This window comes from Phalangium opilio, unplaced genomic scaffold, assembly GCF_054372755.1.
Source record: "Phalangium opilio isolate 3A_F unplaced genomic scaffold, DU_Popi_V2 ptg000002l_1, whole genome shotgun sequence".
Lineage (NCBI taxonomy): Eukaryota > Metazoa > Arthropoda > Arachnida > Opiliones > Phalangiidae > Phalangium > Phalangium opilio.
The window spans coordinates 1,076,426-1,096,962 of NW_028324144.1; the positions used below are offsets into that span (position 1 = coordinate 1,076,426).

Sequence of the window (20,537 nt, forward strand, 5' to 3'; positions counted from 1 at the left end):
GTTCGGATAATTATAAAGGTCTTTACATATCCCAAGCAAAAAAAAAAAAAAAATTTCGCGGTTTCGAACCTGTAGACTTCCGGGAGTGAGGCGGATGTGATAACCACTGCACTACAGATATGTTCTTATTTTTGATCGAAAATACAGGACAAATATTTAAGGAAAACGTGAACAAACAAACCCCTCCATAGGAAATGCATTAGACCCAATTTTGCAGGCTCGTAACTCTGTTTCTACTAGAGATACGGGGATGTCCTTTGAGTATGTTATAGTGCAATTTGTCCCCATCTAACGATACTAAAAACGTAGGGCTACGACAAACATGGGCCAAGTAATTAAGCAAAACGTAAACAAACAACCCCTCCATAGGAAAAGCATTTGACCCAATTTTGGATACTCGTAACTCTGGTTCTAGTAGAGATACGTTGATGTCCTTTGAGTAAGTTATAGCCCAATTTGTCCCCCATCTAACCATTTTAAAAACTTAGGGCTACGACGAACAGGGGCCGAGTACTTAAGCAAAACGTAAAGAAACAAACCCCTCCATAGGAAATGCATTAGACTATACTTTGGAGGCTCGTAACTCTGGTTCTACCAGAGATACGGGGATGTAAATAATGTGACTTTGACACAAATGTTCGGATAATTATAAAGGTCTTTACATATCCCAAGCAAAAAAAAAAAAAAAAAATTTCGCGGTTTCGAACCTGTAGACTTCCGGGAGTGAGGCGGATGTGATAACCACTGCACTACAGATATGTTCTTATTTTTGATCGAAAATACAGGACAAATATTTAAGGAAAACGTGAACAAACAAACCCCTCCATAGGAAATGCATTAGACCCAATTTTGCAGGCTCGTAACTCTGTTTCTACTAGAGATACGGGGATGTCCTTTGAGTATGTTATAGTGCAATTTGTCCCCCATCTAACGATACTAAAAACGTAGGGCTACGACAAACATGGGCCAAGTAATTAAGCAAAACGTAAACAAACAACCCCTCCATAGGTAAAGCATTTGACCCAATTTTGGAGGCTCGTAACTCTTGTTCTAGTAGAGATACGGGGATGTCCTTTGAGTAAATTATAGCCCAATTTGTCCCCCATCTAACCATACTAAAAACTTAGGGCTACGACGAACAGGGGCCGAGTACTTAAGCAAAACTTAAAGAAACAAACCCCTCCATAGGAAATGCATTAGACTATATTTTGGAGGCTCGTAACTCTGGTTCTACCAGAGATACGGGGATGTAAATAATGTGATCTTGACACAAATGTTCGGATAATTATAAAGGTCTTTACATATCCCAAGCAAAAAAAAAAAAAAAAAATTTCGCGGTTTCGAACCTGTAGACTTCCGGGAGTGAGGCGGATGTGATAACCACTGCACTACAGATATGTTCTTATTTTTGATCGAAAATACAGGACAAATATTTAAGGATAACGTGAACAAACAAACCCCTCCATAGGAAATGCATTAGACCCAATTTTGCAGGCTCGTAACTCTGTTTCTACTAGAGATACGGGGATGTCCTTTGAGTATGTTATAGTGCAATTTGTCCCCCATCTAACGATACTAAAAACGTAGGGCTACGACAAACATGGGCCAAGTAATTAAGCAAAACGTAAACAAACAACCCCTCCATAGGAAAAGCATTTGACCCAATTTTGGAGGCTCGTAACTCTGGTTCTAGTAGAGATACGTTGATGTCCTTTGAGTAAGTTATAGCCCAATTTGTCCCCCATCTAACCATTTTAAAAACTTAGGGCTACGACGAACAGGGGCCGAGTACTTAAGCAAAACGTAAAGAAACAAACCCCTCCATAGGAAATGCATTAGACTATACTTTGGAGGCTCGTAACTCTGGTTCTACCAGAGATACGGGGATGTAAATAATGTGACTTTGACACAAATGTTCGGATAATTATAAAGGTCTTTACATATCCCAAGCAAAAAAAAAAAAAAAAAAAAGTTTCGCGGTTTCGAACCTGTAGACTTCCGGGAGTGAGGCGGATGTGATAACCACTGCACTACAGATATGTTCTTATTTTTGATCGAAAATACAGGACAAATATTTAAGGAAAACGTGAACAAACAAACCCCTCCATAGGAAATGCATTAGACCCAATTTTGCAGGCTCGTAACTCTGTTTCTACTAGAGATACGGGGATGTCCTTTGAGTATGTTATAGTGCAATTTGTCCCCCATCTAACGATACTAAAAACGTAGGGCTACGACAAACATGGGCCAAGTAATTAAGCAAAAAGTAAACAAACAACCCCTCCATAGGAAAAGCATTTGACCCAATTTTGGAGGCTCGTAACTCTGGTTCTAGTAGAGATACGTTGATGTCCTTTGAGTAATCTATAGCCCAATTTGTCCCCCATCTAACCATACTAAAAACGTAGGGCTACGAAAATAGGGGCCAAGTAATTGAACAAAACGTAAACAAACAACCCCTCCATAGGAATTGCATTAGACCCAATTTTGCAGCCTCGTAACTCTGGGTCTAGTTACGGGGATGTAAATAATGTGACCTTGACACAAATGTTCGGATAATTATAAAGGTCTTTACATATCCCAAGCAAAAAAAAAAAAAAAAAAAAAAAACTTCGCAGTTTCGAACCTGTAGACTTCCGGGAGTGAGGCGGATGTGATAACCACTGCACTACAGATATGTTCTTATTTTTGATCGAAAATACAGGACAAATAGTTAAGGAAAACGTGAACAAACAAACCCCTCCATAGGAAATGCATTAGACCCAATTTTGCAGGCTCGTAACTCTGTTTCTACTAGAGATACGGGGATGTCCTTTGAGTATGTTATAGTGCAATTTGTCCCCCATCTAACGATACTAAAAACGTAGGGCTACGACAAACATGGGCCAAGTAATTAAGCAAAACGTAAACAAACAACCCCTCCATAGGAAAAGCATTTGACCCAATTTTGGAGGCTCGTAACTCTGGTTCTAGTAGAGATACGTTGATGTCCTTTGAGTAAGTTATAGCCCAATTTGTCCCCCATCTAACCATTTTAAAAACTGAGGGCTACGACGAACAGGGGCCGAGTACTTAAGCAAAACGTAAAGAAACAAACCCCTCCATAGGAAATGCATTAGACTATATTTTGGAGGCTCGTAACTCTGGTTCTACCAGAGATACGGGGATGTAAATAATGTGACTTTGACACAAATGTTCGGATAATTATAAAGGTCTTTACATATCCCAAGCAAAAAAAAAAAAAATTCGCGGTTTCGAACCTGTAGACTTCCGGGAGTGAGGCGGATGTGATAACCACTGCACTACAGATATGTTCTTATTTTTGATCGAAAATACAGGACAAATATTTAAGGAAAACGTGAACAAACAAACCCCTCCATAGGAAATGCATTAGACCCAATTTTGCAGGCTCGTAACTCTGTTTCTACTAGAGATACGGGGATGTCCTTTGAGTATGTTATAGTGCAATTTGTCCCCCATCTAACTATACTAAAGACTTTGGGTTGCGACAAACAGGGGCCGAGTACTTAAGCAAAACGTAAAGAAACAAACCCCTCCATAGGAAATGCTTTAGACTATACTTTGCAGGCTCGTAACTTTGGTTCTAGTAGAGATACGTTGATGTCCTTTGAGTAAGTTATAGCCCAATTTGTCCCCCATCTAACCATACTAAAAACGTAGGGCTACGAAAATAGGGGCCAAGTAATTGAACAAAACGTAAACAAACAACCCCTCCATAGGAATTGCATTAGACCCAATTTTGCAGCCTCGTAACTCTGGGTCTAGTTACGGGGATGTAAATAATGTGACCTTGACACAAATGTTCGGATAATTATAAAGGTCTTTACATATCCCAAGCAAAAAAAAAATAAAAAAAAAATTTCGCGGTTTCGAACCTGTAGACTTCCGGGAGTGAGGCGGATGTGATAACCACTGCACTACAGATATGTTCTTATTTTTGATCGAAAAAACAGGACAAATATTTAAGGAAAACGTGAACAAACAAACCCCTCCATAGGAAATGCATTAGACCCAATTTTGCAGGCTCGTAACTCTGTTTCTACTAGAGATACGGGGATGTCCTTTGAGTATGTTATAGTGCAATTTGTCCCCCATCTAACGATACTAAAAACGTAGGGCTACGACAAACATGGGCCAAGTAATTAAGCAAAACGTAAACAAACAACCCCTCCATAGGAAAAGCATTTGACCCAATTTTGGATACTCGTAACTCTGGTTCTAGTAGAGATACGTTGATGTCCTTTGAGTAAATTATAGCCCAATTTGTCCCCCATCTAACCATTTTAAAAACTTAGGGCTACGACGAACAGGGGCCGAGTACTTAAGCAAAACGTAAAGAAACAAACCCCTCCATAGGAAATGCATTAGACTATACTTTGGAGGCTCGTAACTCTGGTTCTACCAGAGATACGGGGATGTAAATAATGTGACTTTGACACAAATGTTCGGATAATTATAAAGGTCTTTACATATCCCAAGCAAAAAAAAAAAAAAAATTTCGCGGTTTCGAACCTGTAGACTTCCGGGAGTGAGGCGGATGTGATAACCACTGCACTACAGATATGTTCTTATTTTTGATCGAAAATACAGGACAAATATTTAAGGAAAACGTGAACAAACAAACCCCTTTATAGGAAATGCATTAGACCCAATTTTGCAGGCTCGTAACTCTGTTTCTACTAGAGATACGGGGATGTCCTTTGAGTATGTTATAGTGCAATTTGTCCCCCATCTAACGATACTAAAAACGTAGGGCTACGACAAACATGGGCCAAGTAATTAAGCAAAACGTAAACAAACAACCCCTCCATAGGAAAAGCATTTGACCCAATTTTGGAGGCTCGTAACTCTGGTTCTAGTAGAGATACGTTGATGTCCTTTGAGTAAGTTATAGCCCAATTTGTCCCCCATCTAACCATACTAAAAACGTAGGGCTACGAAAATAGGGGCCAAGTAATTGAACAAAACGTAAACAAACAACCCCTCCAAAGGAATTGCATTAGACCCAATTTTGCAGCCTCGTAACTCTGGGTCTAGTTACGGGGATGTAAATAATGTGACCTTGACACAAATGTTCGGATAATTATAAAGGTCTTTACATATCCCAAGCAAAAAAAAAAAAAAAAACTTCGCAGTTTCGAACCTGTAGACTTCCGGGAGTGAGGCGGATGTGATAACCACTGCACTACAGATATGTTCTTATTTTTGATCGAAAATACAGGACAAATATTTAAGGAAAACGTGAACAAACAAACCCCTCCATAGGAAATGCATTAGACCCAATTTTGCAGGCTCGTAACTCTGTTTCTACTAGAGATACGGGGATGTCCTTTGAGTATGTTTAAGTGCAATTTGTCCCCCATCTAACGATACTAAAAACGTAGGGCTACGACAAACATGGGCCAAGTAATTAAGCAAAACGTAAACAAACAACCCCTCCATAGGAAAAGCATTTGACCCAATTTTGGAGGCTCGTAACTCTGGTTCTAGTAGAGATACGTTGATGTCCTTTGAGTAAGTTATAGCCCAATTTGTCCCCCATCTAACCATACTAAAAACGTAGGGCTACGAAAATAGGGGCCAAGTAATTGAACAAAACGTAAACAAACAACCCCTCCAAAGGAATTGCATTAGACCCAATTTTGCAGCCTCGTAACTCTGGGTCTAGTTACGGGGATGTAAATAATGTGACCTTGACACAAATGTTCGGATAATTATAAAGGTCTTTACATATCCCAAGCAAAAAAAAAAAAAAAAACTTCGCAGTTTCGAACCTGTAGACTTCCGGGAGTGAGGCGGATGTGATAACCACTGCACTACAGATATGTTCTTATTTTTGATCGAAAATACAGGATAAATATTTAAGGAAAACGTGAACAAACAAACCCCTCCATAGGAAATGCATTAGACCCAATTTTGCAGGCTCGTAACTCTGTTTCTACTAGAGATACGGGGATGTCCTTTGAGTATGTTATAGTGCAATTTGTCCCCCATCTAACGATACTAAAAACGTAGGGCTACGACAAACATGGGCCAAGTAATTAAGCAAAACGTAAACAAACAACCCCTCCATAGGAAAAGCATTTGACCCAATTTTGGATACTCGTAACTCTGGTTCTAGTAGAGATACGTTGATGTCCTTTGAGTAAGTTATAGCCCAATTTGTCCCCCATCTAACCATTTTAAAAACTTAGGGCTACGACGAACAGGGGCCGAGTACTTAAGCAAAACGTAAAGAAACAAACCCCTCCATAGGAAATGCATTAGACTATACTTTGGAGGCTCGTAACTCTGGTTCTACCAGAGATACGGGGATGTAAATAATGTGACTTTGACACAAATGTTCGGATAATTATAAAGGTCTTTACATATCCCATGCAAAAAAAAAAAAAAAATTTCGCGGTTTCGAACCTGTAGACTTCCGGGAGTGAGGCGGATGTGATAACCACTGCACTACAGATATGTTCTTATTTTTGATCGAAAATACAGGACAAATATTTAAGGAAAACGTGAACAAACAAACCCCTCCTTAGGAAATGCATTAGACCCAATTTTGCAGGCTCGTAACTCTGTTTCTACTAGAGATACGGGGATGTCCTTTGAGTATGTTATAGTGCAATTTGTCCCCCATCTAACGATACTAAAAACGTAGGGCTACGACAAACATGGGCCAAGTAATTAAGCAAAACGTAAACAAACAACCCCTCCATAGGAAAAGCATTTGACCCAATTTTGGATACTCGTAACTCTGGTTCTAGTAGAGATACGTTGATGTCCTTTGAGTAAGTTATAGCCCAATTTGTCCCCCATCTAACCATTTTAAAAACTTAGGGCTACGACGAACAGGGGCCGAGTACTTAAGCAAAACGTAAAGAAACAAACCCCTCCATAGGAAATGCATTAGACTATATTTTGGAGGCTCGTAACTCTGGTTCTACCAGAGATACGGGGATGTAAATAATGTGACCTTGACACAAATGTTCGGATAATTATAAAGGTCTTTACATATCCCAAGCAAAAAAAAAAAAAAAAAAAATTCGCGGTTTCGAACCTGTAGACTTCCGGGAGTGAGGCGGATGTGATAACCACTGCACTACAGATATGTTCTTATTTTTGATCGAAAATACAGGACAAATATTTAAGGAAAACGTGAACAAACAAACCCCTCCATAGGAAATGCATTAGACCCAATTTTGCAGGCTCGTAACTCTGTTTCTACTAGAGATACGGGGATGTCCTTTGAGTATGTTATAGTGCAATTTGTCCCCCATCTAACGATACTAAAAACGTAGGGCTACGACAAACATGGGCCAAGTAATTAAGCAAAACGTAAACAAACAACCCCTCCATAGGAAAAGCATTTGACCCAATTTTGGAGGCTCGTAACTCTGGTTCTAGTAGAGATACGTTGATGTCCTTTGAGTAAGTTATAGCCCAATTTGTCCCCCATCTAACCATTTTAAAAACTTAGGGCTACGACGAACAGGGGCCGAGTACTTAAGCAAAACGTAAAGAAACAAACCCCTCCTTAGTAGGAAATGCATTAGACTATATTTTGCAGCCTCGTAACTCTGGGTCTAGTAGAGATACGGGGATGTAAATAATGTGACCTTGACACAAATGTTCGGATAATTATAAAGGTCTTTACATATCCCAAGCAAAAAAAAAAAAAAAAAAATTTCGCGGTTTCGAACCTGTAGACTTCCGGGAGTGAGGCGGATGTGATAACCACTGCACTACAGATATGTTCTTATTTTTGATCGAAAATACAGGACAAATATTTAAGGAAAACGTGAACAAACAAACCCCTCCATAGGAAATGCATTAGACCCAATTTTGCAGGCTCGTAACTCTGTTTCTACTAGAGATACGGGGATGTCCTTTGAGTATGTTATAGTGCAATTTGTCCCCCATCTAACGATACTAAAAACGTAGGGCTACCACAAACATGGGTCAAGTAATTAAGCAAAACGTAAACAAACAACCCCTCCATAGGAATTGCATTAGACCCAATTTTGCAGCCTCGTAACTCTGGGTCTAGTTACGGGGATGTAAATAATGTGACCTTGACACAAATGTTCGGATAATTATAAAGGTCTTTACATATCCCAAGCAAAAAAAAAAAAAAAAAAAACTTCGCAGTTTCGAACTTGTAGACTTCCGGGAGTGAGGCGGATGTGATAACCACTGCACTACAGATATGTTCTTATTTTTGATCGAAAATACAGGACAAATATTTAAGGAAAACGTGAACAAACAAACCCCTCCATAGGAAATGCATTAGACCCAATTTTGCAGGCTCGTAACTCTGTTTCTACTAGAGATACGGGGATGTCCTTTGAGTATGTTATAGTGCAATTTGTCCCCCATCTAACGATACTAAAAACGTAGAGCTACGACAAACATGGGCCAAGTAATTAAGCAAAACGTAAACAAACAAACCCTCCATAGGAATTGAATTAGACCCAACTTTGCGGCCTCGTAACTCTGGGTCTAGTAGAGATACGGGGATGTCCTTTGAGTATGTTATAGTTCAATGTGTCCCCTATCCAACCATACTATAAACGTAATGCTACGACAAACAGGGGCCAAGTAATTAAACAGAACGTAAACAAACAAACCCTCCATAGGAATTGCATTAGACCCAACTTTGCAGGCTCGTAACTCTGTTTCTACTAGAGATACGGGGATGTCCTTTGAGTATGTTATAGTGCAATTTGTCCCCCATCTAACGATACTAAAAACGTAGGGCTACGACAAACATGGGCCAAGTAATTAAGCAAAACGTAAACAAACAACCCCTCCATAGGTAAAGCATTTGACCCAATTTTGGAGGCTCGTAACTCTGGTTCTAGTAGAGATACGGGGATGTCCTTTGAGTAAGTTATAGCCCAATTTGTCCCCCATCTAACCATACTAAAACCTTAGGGCTACGACGAACAGGGGCCGAGTACTTAAGCAAAACATAAAGAAACAAACCCCTCCATAAGAAATGCATTAGACTATATTTTGGAGGCTCGTAACTCTGGTTCTACCAGAAATACGGGGATGTAAATAATGTGACCTTGACACAAATGTTCGGATAATTATAATGGTCTCTACATATCCCAAGCGAAAAAAAAAACCTTCGGGGTTCCGAACCTGTGGCCTTCCGGGAGTGTGGCGGATGTGTTAACCACTACACTACAGATATATTTTTATGGGTGACTGAGAATACAGGGCCGAGTAATTAAGGAAAAAGTAAACAGACAACTCCTTCCATAGGAATAGCATTAGAAACTTGAGGCTTCCTCTATATCGTCGTCAACTTATTTTTTTGTCTCACTTATTGTTAGAGGGTTACTTTTTATTTTTGAAAATAAACTTTGCAGGCTCGTAACTCTGTTTCTACTAGAGATACGGGGATGTCCTTTGGATATGTTATAGTGCAATTTGTCCCCCATCTAACCATACTAAAAACGTAGGGCTGCGACAAACAGGGGCCAAGTAATTAAGCAAAACGTAGACAACAAACCCCTCCATAGGAATTGCATTAGACTATACTTTGCAGGCTCGTAACTCTGTTTCTACTAGAGATACAGGGATGTCCTTTGAGTATGTTATAGTCCAATTTGTCCCCCATCTTACCATACTAAAAACTTAGGGCTACGACAAACAGGGGTCGAGTAACTAAGCAAAACGTAAACAAACAACCCCGTCCATCGGAATAGCATTAAACAAATTTCTGGAGGCTCGTAACTCTGGTTCTACCAGAGATACGGGAATGTAAATAATGCCACCTTGACACAAATGTTCGGATAATTATAAAGGTCTTTAGATATCCCAAGCAACAAAAAAAAAAGAAAAAAAATTACTTCGCGGTTTCGAACCTATGGCCTTCCTTTGAATATGTTATAGTCCCATTTGCTCCCCATCCAACGATACCAAAAACCTGGGGATCGAGCATACAGGGGCCGAGTAATTGAGCAAAATTTTCCCCCAAATAGGAATAGCCTCGCACCCAATTTTGAAGCATTGTACATCTTGTCCTACTATAGATACAGGGTTGGCTTTTGATTATGTTTTAGTCTTATTTGCCCCCCATCCAACGATACAAAAAACGTGGGGATCTATTAAACAGGAACCGAGTAATTAAGGAAAATGTTCATAACCATACCCTTCATAGGGATAGCTTTACACTAAACTTCTCCCGACGCTCATTAGTGTCAACCTTTTTAATCCGTGCCAACCTTATACGTCGCTCTTCGCTACTAAAACATACAATAGACAATTATTAATCCCGGCCGTCATCAGGGACATGGACCGAAATAAAATAAAATTGTCATTCTTGTAATAACTCTCATTTGTCGTATATAACATCTAATAGATTAACAACGAAGTTTTCAAATGCCTTTTGCCTGCCCTAGATCTTTAGTGAGATCTAATTCAAACTGGGAACCTGTTTTTGGGAGAATAAATATTAAAAATTCATAGCGGGCACGTTTCGCTCAAACACACGTCCTACTATGAAATATTTTTACAAAACGCGATTCTAATCTAAGTTGTTGCCTTAAAAATGTTGCCGCTCGTTCAAAGGCGTGTTATGTTACGTACAACTTGAAACTTTGCGGATGATTTTTATCTTATATCCGAAACATTTTCGTTAAATTATAGATATTATAATATAAAGGAAGTGATATCTAGTTTATTAGGCAGAGGGTAAAAGATGCCTAAGTATTCGCGCGCCATAGTCCCAGTCCCCCTTTCAAAATACAAGGGGGGACGTTAAAGGAGGCCGGGCTATTTCGCTAGCTCTCCTCAGTCGAAAAATATCACTGTAATTTTTTTCTCATTCGCGTCGCGCTGACGTGAGTTTTCAAGAACCAATGAGATGCTGGTTGTAATTTAGAGGCGGCGGGGATTAACCCCAGACCTACTATACGTTTGGACTGGAAATAAAGCTAGATTATAAATGTGGAGAATTTATACCTTCTGCCTATTAAACTATAGATATCACTTGTTGATAATACCTATAGCGTTAATACGATCGGGGCCCTAACATAGTTTCCTAATGCAGCTTTAGTCAAATTCGATAACAAACAAGGCACTTTCTGAAATATACATGATAGATAGATCTTTCCTTGATATCTATGGATAACTGTTCAACCCTCGGTACAATGAATATCCTTAGATTATGGGGAGTTAAATGAAAGTTTAATTTGAGGGTGTGGGGGCGGGCGGGCGTCAATTTCGTAATTTGTGGAATCCCCGGAGTGTGTAATTATTGTTGGCGTTGAACCGCGTGCTGCTGGCCAAACCCTGCTGCTTATTGTCTTATCGCCATTGCCCATCAATTCTCCCATTATTTAAGATATTAAACCGGAAATTGGGGAGTGGAGTGTAGGAAGACCAAGCCAACTCCAATTAAAAACATCACTTCTTCTTCTTTAAGTATTATCATAAGTTTATAAGTGATATGTTCCATAAGGATGACACTACCTAGCTCGAGCTAGTTCGAGAACGACGTAAGCGAGTCAATTGAAGTCCTAAGTACACTCGGTGGTGGCTAATTAATTTTGCACGCAGGACCAAGTTCCATCTAGGCACTCCTATTTAGTCTGCATTATACTAAGCCCAAATTTGACAGCAGCGCCCCACTCACCAGGCCTCCCTCGCTTTACCTCCCTGAATCTATGACCTACCTCACTCACTCACTTCAAAATTACAAGCTCCAGTTTCTAAGTTACCAGAATTTACAAACTTATGGATGGATGGAACTTATCACTTATGAACTTATGGTATTATAGCGGCATTTCAGGTCATTACGCCGTGTAGTTTAGAAATTAGAAAATTGAGGAAATACGGGAAACGCCTAGGCCTATTGCTTCGTCAAAGAAAATATTTCAAATCAATATGTATATATTTGGAGGAGTTGATTTAAGGCCCTTTTCAATTTCAAGTACTCCCCAATCCAATCCGTAATTGAAAACGCGGGGCGTAAACATGGGAGATGACGTTTGAATTGACGTCCGTGAATCAAAATGACAGACAGGGAGACAAACGCGGATGAGACAGACAGGATTCTTAATCAATTCGAGATGGGTTTAATTCAACGCCCTTTGTACAATCCCAACAGCCTTAATTTCCACCCATCCAGGGTTCCTTGACGACCTGCTTGGAGAAGTCGCATCTAACTTGGCACGCTGTACTTGTATCTTTTTCCTTTTATTTTTGAAGGATGAGGTAAGGTACTGTAGGCCTTGGGGCGGGGGTTAAAGTTCACCAACCCTTCCCCCTCCATTCCATCTTGAATAATATCGGTGTAAAGCTTCCGAGAAGTTTTTTTCTATCGAATTTTTTTTAGGGTTCGGTTCTTCTTCTTGAGTTGGGATTTAGAAAATAGAGCAAGTTCTTCCTTGAGCGGGAGAGAGGGATTCTATCCCCTCCCTCCCTCTCTCTCTGTCTCTCTTGCCCTGAAAAATGGGAAAATAATCCCTGGTGACCCCAAGATATTCCACCAACCAACCCCCAACCCACCTTCTTCACCTCTATTCGCTTTCTCTTCTTTCAGTTCGACACGAGCATCGACCAAATATAGGAAATCGACACCGGAATAAATTCACTTCTAATAATGAGCTTCTGAAAACTGAGAGGTCGAACATTAGTCTTCAAGAGAAATATTTATTTTGTTTAGTTGTAAAAGAGCTCCGTGTCACTTTCGTTGACGTTTAAGTTGAAACCATAAATTCATTCTGGGTTTATGGATTACGCTTTGCTTCTTTCTTCGTAGGCGTGGACTTTGCTTTGGGATATGTCAAGGGAAAGGTTAAGGGTAGGTTAAGCGCACGAATGCCTAGTTCAGGGTACTGACCACTCGTTTCCTATATTTTCTGACCACTCTTTCCAATAGTTTTAAGTCCTTGTTACTATTTTCTCCCATAATTTCATAATAATTTCAATATTCTCCTATAATTCCTTGTTGTGACCCAATTCATATTGAAACCCTTATTAAAATATATTAATTACATCAACAAAAACATAGGCATGAACATCATTTTCTCTAAAAACATTCTTCCTAAATTTTCCCATATTTTACACTAACTTCCACATATGTTTTCCTATTATTTCAAGGATATCTCCTTTAAAGGAATTTACAGTGTCCCCCTTGCTATATAGTGTTAAATGTCACGAGAAATAACGGCTTGAAAAATTATTTGCCTTTTCTTCTTTGTTAGTTTTCATTTCCTATGGCTGTCTCGCCTCGCATTCCGCCAAAAAATTATAAGAGAAAAATTGTTGGCGCAATCTGAAAAAGTCAAGAAACGTCTTTCTCCTGTTTTTTTCATGACAACTCTGACCTTTTCTTCCTATATTGTTCTTAAGTGAAAGCCAGTATAACTAAAACTGGCAGCCCCTCGTTCTTTCCCTCTTTCCTCCCTCTCTCTCTCTCTCTCTCTCTCTCTCTCTCTCTCTCTCTCTCTCTCTCTCTCTCTCTCTCTCATTCCCTCAATACGTCAAGTTAATATAATCATATCCAAAAATAAGTAAAACTCATCTTCTCTCGTACATTTTTTAACGATATTTCAACATCACCCGTTTCTGGGTTGACCCCGAAATCGACATCCTTACTAATGTTGGTACGCAATCGGCCAAGTATACAGGGTGTTTCTGATAAGTTTGTCATAAATCAAGGGATATATGTTCTTTGGGTGATCAGTTTTGAATCGAAAATGTAACTTCTATGTCCATTTCTTATACCTTCTCTCTAATAAACTAGATATCACTTCTTAGTCACACCCTGTATACTGTCTTCGTTATACATACGAGTTGATTAACGTTGCTAAGCGAGACGCGTCACCTTTCCCAATACAAGGACCTTGATTCCTAGCGCTCTTCTTTCTTAAGGTTAAATATCCATTTGATTGACGATTGAATATTATATTTAAATGTTTTATTTATTCTAAAACTTTCGTGGATAGATTTTTTTTTTGAATCCATATAATCTTTTATTCATGTTGGCAAATGAAAGGACCTTTTTGACGAGGCGGTAATTCGCTATTTACGATTCTGTTTGCGAATGTCTGTCTCCGCGTCCTTTTCTTTCTAAATCAGATTTAAAATCAGTTCAGTGTATCCTGGAACACATTTACGTCAAGACCGGAATTGCTCCAAATTCGTAGAGGCAATATTTTTGTTTTCGTTTGACTGCCTCTTTATAGAAAGCTTTATACGTTACACCATAAGTTCATAAGATATGTTCCATCCATAAGTTTGTTAATCTCTGGTAACTTAGAAACTGGAGCTTGTAATTTTGAAGTGAGTGAGTAAGGGTATAGGTCATAGATTCAGGGTAAAGCGAGGGAGGCCTGGTGAGGCGCTGCTGTCAAATTTGGGCTTAGTAATGCACAGACTAAAAAGGACCTAGATGGAACTTGGTCCTGCATACAAAATTAATTAACCACCACCGAGTGTAGTCAGGACTTCAATTGACTCGCTTCCGTCGTTCCCCTTAGAACTATAGTTATCTCGAGCTGTAAGTCCATCTCAGTAGCATTACAAACTTGTATAGGTAGTGTCATACTTTTGGAAGGAATATTTCACTTATAAACTTATGGTTACACACTTTATCTCGTCTTAACATTCGTCGTTTTCGAAGAAATTTTTCTTAAATTTTGTTTCAATAAACGAACTGGAATTGGAAGATAAGTGTAAACGACGATGACAAAAAATGTTGTTGACTTTAAAATGTCTTTACGAATTATTAGCGGAAGAAAAATTTAAACTTCTATTTTCGGAATTTCGCTTTAATTGGAATTTAAAAATTATATTTTTCTAGAATATCCTAATTTAGAAATGTTTTATTTCTAGAAAATCTAGTTAATTTAGAAATACTGTATTTTTAGAAAATCTCAATTTAGAAATACCATATTTCAAGAAAATATAATTTTAAAAATTACATTTTTCTAGAAAATATAATTTTAAAAATTACATTTTTCTAGAATATCTTAATTTAGATATATCATATTTCTAGAAAATTTAAATATCAGTCTAAGATATTTCCACAAATGTTGCCTAGTACGAAAAAGGATCTCTTTCGGTCTCGGACCACCGTGCTGGATTTCAATTAAATAAAAAAGATAAAGATCTTTGAATCGATGTATTATTCGTTTCGATATCTTTCAAAGTCGATCATTGATCGAAATCGGGAGAGGGTGGGTGGGTGGCTTTTAATTACGCATTCCAATCATTCCATAGTTAAATTAAAAAATAAAATAAAAAAAAGTGCAAAGCCCTTTAGGGTAATAACTCTCGAGAATGAAATAAATACCGAGGCGATTTAAGTTTCGAGTGCGCTATTTAATTGGGCCCCGCAAAGTATAATGGACTTCTATTTATTCAATCCATTTGGATATGGATACGCTTCTAATTTGAGGCTTTACGTACTCCCCGACACTTTCATTTTTATTAATGGCCTATTTCATTTTGTTTTTCTCAATTCGCGACGTTTTTAACAAGGTTCATACAAACCTGGAAAACCTGAAAAACTCAGGAAAGTTTAGACTTTTTAGTAAAATTCAGGGAAACAAGGGAAATTTCTGAGGTTTGAATTAGTTTGCTCCGAACGGGTTGCCTCAATTATTAAAAAACCACTCCCGTTGTTATTACTCCATGGGGAAAAATTCACAGCTGAATTAGCTCAAAGCGGGTTCAACATCGTGCGGAGAAATTCTTTTATGTTCGTTTGTTTAAATTGACAACTAAATTAGCTCAAAGAGAGTTCAGAGGTCGGTATTCCAATTGGGGTCAGTACTTCATGAGGTCCGTATCCCAATTGGGGTCAGTACATCATGAGGTCGGTATCCCAATTGGGGTCAGTACCTCAAGAGGTCGGTATCCCAATTGGGGTCAGTACCTCAAGAGGTCGGTATCCCAATTGGGGTCAGTACCTCATGAGGTCGGTATCCCATATGGGGTCAGTACCTTTTTTGGGTTGTCTCATCCGCCCCAAATCCGGAGAGGCCTGGGTTCGATACCGCGTAGGTGCGCCGAAGTTTTTTAAGCTTTCTAGTTCAAATTGACAACTAAATTAGCTCAGCAGCGTGTATCATGGCGCTGTTGGTAGCGCCATTGAATGACAGTGACAGAAAGATCAATCGTCGAAGATGGTCAGTACCCAATGAAGTCTTGTCTAATTAAGATAGTGCTCACACACAGTAGTTAGTTTTTAATTCAAATGAGATTTAGTCAAACGATGCCTTCATGTACATGTATCTGCTGTGTAGTGGTTATCTCACCGGCTTCACAAGCGGAAGGCCCCGGGTTCGAGACCACGTGGGTGCAAGGACAATGTTTTTATGCGCGTTAGTTTAAATTCACAACTAAATTAGCTCAAAGATGTTTCAACTTCGTGTATCATGGCGCAGTTAGTAGCGCCATTGAATGCCAATACCTAACAGATCAATCTTTGAAGTGGTCAGTATCCCATGTCGGACCAGTACCGGAAGTGGTCAGTGGCCAGTGAAGTCGTGTCTAATGAGATTCGTACTCAGATACCGAAGTTATTTTTATAGTTAGTTTTCAATTAAGAAAATCCTGTCATATCACCGATATATATATGGAAAAAAACCTGAAAAACTTAGGGAAATGGGTTTTCCAATAGTTGTATGAACCCTGTTTTAAATAGATCCTTCTCTGTGTAAGCCTTTTAATTATGATGTTCATTATTAATTAGTCTTAAATCATCGAATTAATAGTTTATTGTTTTTGGTCTATTTTATTTTCCATTCAATTATTTTTGGTCTATTTTATTTTCTATTCAATTATTTTTGGTCTATTTTATTTTCCATTCAATTATTTTTGGTCTATTTTATTTCTTTTGTTGTATTTAATTTTCTAATTATTTTTATATTTTTTTATTCTTTAGGTTCATTTCTAATTTGAATGGAATGGAAGCGTCTAGGATGAATTCGAAAAGGATTATGGGTAAGTAAAACGCGTCACGTAACTCTTTCACCAATTCACATCTCGCGCTTATCACGCAAATTGAGCCTTTCAAATATCTCGCTTCATCCAACTCAATTAAAGTTAGGCTTACCAATGGTCCTGCAAAAATGGTGCACTAGACGAGGTAGGTAAATAAATACACGGTCAGACCTTCGCGACGAGGATAATAATACAGCCAGAGATATTGCCGGTAAATTTTGCTGACGCGTCCGGTGTCATATTCGTTGGCTGTACCTAAGTTTACTTTAGTCCTGAAACTGTTCCATCCCATTTTGGTATCGTATATCTATTCCTACATTTTCCTTTAACGACCTGACAACGCGAGGATGGGGAAAAGGGTTATGTAACGTCGCCTCCCTCCGAGCAAAGATTTACGAAGTACGACTAAACTTTGTAAGCTATTGTCACCGACGACGAAAATGTTTGCAAACCAGATTATAGGGTATATCTTTATTGTTTAGGGGTGATGCAATTTGCTTTATACCGTGTAATTAGAAGGAAAAATTCGATTTTATTAAAATGAGGCTACTACATCCGCGTGTACGTAAATGTTTGCGCGCCCCTGGTTGGGGGGCGTAGGGAGGCTTGTCCCCCGCGGCAGACGTCCCATATTGATTTAGTTATAGGAAACGACGTTCTACCCCCCAAAAAGTCGATATTAACTCTAGGTCCCCCCTCCCCCAACAGCTCCTTTAATGAAAACAGTTCCTAGCGCCTTCCCTATTATAATCTGGGAACGAGGGGTTGACCACTATCCCCATGCACAAATAATTAATTGCCGTACGCGACCAACAACTTTCTTCGAGGGTACTTACGCCTCCAGGGAGGTATATCGCGTAGTAGAGCAATTAAAGATGCCCAAGTGACCTTTTCCCAACTTGAGAATATAATAGAGTTTCTTTAATAACGCGCTCGTATCTAGGGTCGTACGTGGTATCATCTCTGTACGAAAATCGAATTCATTTTTGTGTTTATTTTGGGTGACCCGGTTACCGTAGACCCCCCCTTACAATATTTCGATACTCCCTTCAGGGTTTTAGTGGTCTTTTGACTATCTTCGTGGACTCCCCAACATGCACAATAGCTATAGGGGTTATATTCTTGTTAGCTTAGCTTATAGACATCTCGGAGCTTGGGTACTGGGACTCCATACACTTTGAGTTTCAATGAGGTAAGTCCCTGGCATTGTAGGCTTGGGAAATTTAAAGAGCTGTCCTTGGCATTCAATGAGGAGAGGACACGAGATATACCCTATTCCCTGGACAGGCTTTTCATCATCTACATAGGAGTAAATATATATCTTTACACTTAAGAACATGTAACCCTGTAATCCAAATAAATCTACAACGTTTAATCGTAAGTGACATGACAATAATAAGTATCACACTCAGTTAATTAAGGTGTTTTTCCAAGTAAATCATTAATTCCTCAGATCCAACTTTTAATTGGACAATTGAAACTATAGCTGTTGGTAGAACCAGCCCCTACATGCAGAGCCAATATAGGTATAAACACCCTCCAATATGGTATGGGTTGTTGTTCCTTTTTCAACAAGTCTTAAGACATTTACCATTATCTGGAACAAAGAAAAGTATGCCTCATACACTTATTTTTATAACGTTTAATATATATATATCTCGCTAGGATTAGAATTTTTTCATGAATTTCGCATAAAAATTTATTTGAATCTTAATTAATCTACTGTTAATCTTCATCGAACAGTTTTAGGGACACAAGTGATGGGTGGGTATAGGTAGGGATGGTCGTATTAGAGACAATTGACTTCCGCGGAGAAGTATTTCCAGATAATGGGAAGGTCCTTTTTTTTAATTTGGGGCCATTAATGAAGCTTCGAAGTTATTATCTCTCTGCGGGCGATAAGAAAAATGACCTAGCTAGCGACTACGATGTAAAAACGCTAGAGCAAGCACGAGGAAATGATTGTAGTACCTATATCTATACTAATGAGGTTGCCGGACAGTCTTATCACCAATCCGAGAGATTAATAGTTCTTTAATTCGGGTCTACCATCAAGGCTAATCCCTCGCAAACACTTTCGCTCCTCTAAAGATAATGATAACGATATAATTATTGAAATGAGACCCCCCTCCCCTCCCCAACCACTCTCTCTCACTCTGCCTTTTTTCCATCGAGTTTGCAGAATGAACTAGCTCCCACGTCATAGATTACAAGTACTTACGTTTGTCAAGTACTTATTTATCCAACAAAAATTTATCAACAATATATTACAAGGTTGTAATCTGTAATAGCCTAAGTGGAAAAGTGGAGCAAGATGAAATGTTAGGGAAAGTTCGTGTAATTTCACATTGACAGTCATTTATTCCTGGTGATATTTAAGGCATTCGCGAGATGGACGACATAACGTTACCGAATTCCTGTCTCATATTGTATTTAGGGAGATGCGGTTTCTTACTTTTGATGGGGGGTCCCGCGTTTTCATTTGGTGGGCGAGCTAGGAACCCCAAGGCGTGCGCTGCTCGTCTTATCTCATCTATAATATAATATAAAATAGAGATAGGACGTGTATAGAGTGGACTAATGGCAGTCAGACGCCTTTGAGTGTATAACGGGGGGTGTTGGTATACACTGTACGGCTCTCGGACTGCGGGGGTTACGTCGTTAAGTGGCTTTCCTCGCGGCCGTCTTACACCTAACAACAAGAATAAGAAGCGAGCGTCTTTGTAGCTAGGTATAAAGTCGGTTGGATTGTACGTGACGCGAATTCCTTCGTTGCCCCGAGGACCGTCGTTACGCTATGACGTTACGTGAATATTCCCACGTCATAAATAACCCACCCAAGCTCCCATTAGACGTGCACTCTTCCGACTTCATATCAATATTTTTGGTAAAATTGAACGGATTCGTGGAGTAAGAATGGACGGACGCTTTGTGGTAAAGAATGGGACTTTTCCATCCTGGTGTAACCGACTTTGACCCTGACGCTTTATTGTTATAACTGTGCTGCTTATCGTAAAGGTAGCTAGGGATTTAAATCGAAATGGTCTATTGGGATTTGTTATAAGGATCGAGGTATTCCCTTGGAATGTTGGTGGTGGTGGTGGTCGAGTCACCGAGCTCATTCCCTTTCGTCCTCTGTTATTAAATTAAAAATTCTGGCGTTACTATCCTACCATTCGAAACAATCAATGAAGCAAAAGGGAAGTCATCGGATTCCTTCATTCTTCCACTTTCGCCCACACACTGCATGGCTTACCTCCGCCTGTCAATCGCGACAATGTTCGTCCGAGTTAAGCCGACGTCATCAGCTTCTTTTCCAAGTTCAATCTTACTCTACTTCGTTAAGGATGGAATTAAGGAGAGATGTCCCGCGCTGTTAAACCCGTGTCGCTTTGAACGGTGGCCTTCACCGGAAGTAAGCTTTTTCCGTCCAGATAAGTAAGGAACTTCTTCCTAATGAGCCCGCGATAAAGAAAGGGATAGAGCATTATGAAATCTGTTTTAACACAGAATAGGACGATATTTAATCAACGTATAGATTATTCCGAAGTTTA

At 39.2% G+C, this 20,537-nt stretch overlaps 1 protein-coding gene across 1 annotated transcript in view; it reads left to right on the forward strand.

The window, feature by feature from the left end:
* The window catches only part of LOC149718137 (putative peptidase C1-like protein F26E4.3), a 173,775-nt gene that overhangs the window by 129,094 nt on the left and 24,144 nt on the right, over window positions 1-20,537 (forward strand). The window contains exon 2 of the mRNA XM_089868843.1: window positions 16,925-16,983. The gene's annotated coding sequence lies outside the window, so the exon portion shown is untranslated. The remainder of the gene's footprint in view (window positions 1-16,924; window positions 16,984-20,537) is intronic.